This window comes from Terrapene carolina, unplaced genomic scaffold (assembly GCF_002925995.2).
Source record: "Terrapene carolina triunguis isolate 2854851 unplaced genomic scaffold, T_m_triunguis-2.0 Scaffold242, whole genome shotgun sequence".
NCBI classification, from domain to species: Eukaryota; Metazoa; Chordata; order Testudines; family Emydidae; genus Terrapene; species Terrapene triunguis.
This window is the reverse complement of record NW_020664593.1, coordinates 3,971,584-3,974,802: the sequence shown is the minus strand read 5'-3', so window position 1 is coordinate 3,974,802 and position 3,219 is coordinate 3,971,584. Positions and strand designations below refer to the sequence as shown.

At 45.3% G+C, this 3,219-nt stretch overlaps 1 protein-coding gene across 1 annotated transcript in view; it reads right to left on the bottom strand.

Annotated features, from left to right (window-relative positions):
* The window catches only part of GPR156 (G protein-coupled receptor 156), a 44,493-nt gene extending 41,582 nt beyond the window's left edge, over positions 1 to 2,911 (bottom strand). The window contains exon 1 of the mRNA XM_024202429.2: positions 2,825 to 2,911. The gene's annotated coding sequence lies outside the window, so the exon portion shown is untranslated. The remainder of the gene's footprint in view (positions 1 to 2,824) is intronic.
* Between the last annotated feature and the right edge of the window lie 308 nt (positions 2,912 to 3,219).

Here is a 3,219-nt window from a genome sequence, read left to right as displayed (position 1 = left end):
GTCAGCCGCTGCGCTGCACTGGGCAGCGTCCCAGGCAGCGTGGCTGGAAGAAACTCTGGCCCGTCTCTTCTCTTCCAGCTCTGGTCCCGCCCCTTCCTCTCCCTGCTGAAGGGGCACTTGACCCTTCATGCCCCTCCCACGAATCACCTTTTGTCATGATCCATCACACCACTGCAGGGCATGTTGCTGAAACACAGTGTTGTGATTAAAGATTACATTGTGCCAATGCAATGGCATGATGCTGGGAAACTTATCATCATGACGAATTCATCTGACTGCCAAACACTGACTTCAGCGCACAGAACAGAGGACAAGAGTACATGCATGCACGCACACATGCACACCCTATCCCCATCAAGCAGAGGGCATAAGGGTGTACACGCATCAGTACATTACCCAGCATGGATGCAGAGGAACTCTGGGAGAAGGAAACAACCCTCTTACATTTTAATGAAATAATGAAATGAAATTAGACCTTTTATTACTTTAAAAAGGAAATCTGTAGCCTCTGTTTAGTCACAAACAGCAACAGGGCAAACCACAACACTCTACCACCCACCAATGTGTCTCGCATCTGACCTCTTGGTACCAGCACACTTCAGTCCCTTGCCTGTAAGTCCTTATCTTCTTTGCTGAGAATGCCTACTAGGGGACCAGATGTGATGGTGGTTTTGTGGACACTTATCCACTGGGAACTGGACTGACGCTCCCTTCCCCCAGACTCATTTCATAGAGATCACCAAACATCCCTGAAATGATCATCACTTTTCAACCCTGCTAGCCCAACCTGGATTCCAAGTAGTCCCCTAAAGTGAAGGATGAGCTATTCTATCACCAGCCCCATGAGCCTGCCAATCTTCTGAAATATCTAACTATAGTTTCTACATCCTGACACCTGCTCCCATTGCCCAATAGAGGAGCCACTCCATGCTGCTTTGTGCTTCCTTACTCCAATATAAGATAAGCATCACTGAGGACAATGAATATTTCAGCAGATTCAGACTCTGAACCAGGGATCTCTCTTCTCCATTCTCATGAATATTTAAACTTCTCCATAGTACAAACCCCTGAATGCTCTACTCATGAGAGTCAAAGCTACTGAGGGCAGCCACCTGTGCTCTATTGTCTTGCAGGACAAAGACATGTCATGATGTTGTATTATGACAGTCTGACATTTGCACTTGTTCACTGTAGCTCTAAATCAACATGCTGTGGACTATTATCCTCATACTGGGATGCAATATCAGGGGCATACTGGCATATACTCATCATGCCTCAATAATCTAGGTTTGATATCCCTGGACAACCATTTTTCCTCTATAACCTTCCAAGACATTTGAGGTTCCCTGTGATGTCCTTTCCCACTGTTCTGAGATTTCATCTTGCTTGGCTGTTGAATGGTTGCTCGTCTCTGTGCCATTCAGCACAGCTCTAAATTACTGCTGCTTCATCCTTTATCCAATACACAGCTATATGGTGATGGGCCATGCAAAGACAAGTCAGAGTGTCGTACATTCATAAAGTTTAAGGCCAGAAGGAATCATCTAGTCTGACCTCCTGTATATCACAGGCTGCCAATGCCACCCAGCACCCAGTGTTTAAAGTGCAGGTCTAGTCTGAAAAGTGATTCTAAAATGGCACGGTGGGGCTCTGGTTTATGGTCTCTCAGTGATATCCATACCAAATGTGCTCAGTCTGCAAGTCAAATGAGGGGTTTCTAAATATCAGTCCTGCCAACTGACCCTGGGATCTGAGGGTCATGCTGGGCTCTTTCCTTGTCACCTCCATCTGCAGCAGTAAAGATTCTGCAGGATAAATTATGCCTCCTCTGTGACACCTATTGCCATTGCCTTCAATGAGTTTGCACAGGTGTCACCAGAGCATGGTGAATAATTATGCAATGATACACAAGGAAGGATAGCCTACAGCTCCTCCCCTCTTAGCTATGCTGTTTCTGTAGGGCTCACAGGAGTAAAAGGCAGTAAAACCTGATTATTTATTTGATTTATAAAACAGTAGGCATCTAGCTCACACTGCAGGTGCAGGGGGACAATTAATTAAAAATACAATGTAATTAATCATTAAAGTCAGCAGCTATACGCCCAAGAGGAAGAGCTATGGAGAAAGAAGGGGCTGTTTTTAGATAAGTCACTTTTCGGAGCAGAACAGTGCTCTAAGGATGCTCTAGCCAGGCTTAAAGGTAGAGCTACTGTTTTCATGAGATCCCTCACAATAGCACCCTAGCATTCCAGACATACTGAGGTCTCCTTAATAACTCCGGGAGCCGAGCAAAGCAGCACTGCTACAAAAATCGGATGGCACAAATTTCAGGATGGTTGCTAACCCGAGGAAGTGCAACATCTTTTTTCAGGGCTGGGGCAGCTGTGGAATTTAGTTAATAGTTGTGTTGCTGATGAAGAGGCAGAATGGGGCCCAGCTTGTTCCTCCATAGTTATGTTGGCCTAATAGGAGTAAACATTTTTTTGTGGCAGTAAAGTCAGATACACAGATCTGAGAGCCAGAAGGGGTGATAATGCTCATCTAATCTGACCTCCAGCATAACACAAGCCATAGAACTTCCCCCAGTGATTCCCGCATCAAATCCGTATCTTCTTGTTGTACTAGAACATAAACACCCAGACTCAAGTCCAGATCCTCAAAGGCATTTAAGCTCCTAAGAACCTCTGAAGATCTGGGGCTAACTGTATAGTGTTGGGGTATGTATGAAAGATACATACAAAATGCAGTTATGCTGTATGTATAAGGCGATGGAGGAGATACACAAAGGATGCATAAGAAATGCCAGCTGTAATACAATACTTACGGCTTCTAACAGACAGCTCCGAGTTACCTGGGATCTAATTTCCTACAGGCAACATATACAGTGGCAGGCAACTCCTCCGACCTTTCTAGTCTGCAAACTACCTGCAATGGAAAATTCAGACTTAGGCAAAGGCACCTAGAAAAAAAATTAAACTGCATTCTCTGAAATATGCAAAGGGCCAAGTGGTCCGAGGTGCTAAGCTCCCTTAACTCCCAGAGAAGACACGTGGAGTTGAAGATGCTCAGCCTCTCTCAGGCTTGGGTGCCAAGTGTTCCCCAGTTTTCCCATTCCTTAGAAGTAGAACAATAATGATGGTTCAACACTGAAAGGCACATCAGCTTCCCCCTCTCTCTTCCCCCATGCTGACTGATTGTACGGCAACTTTAACAGTAGGA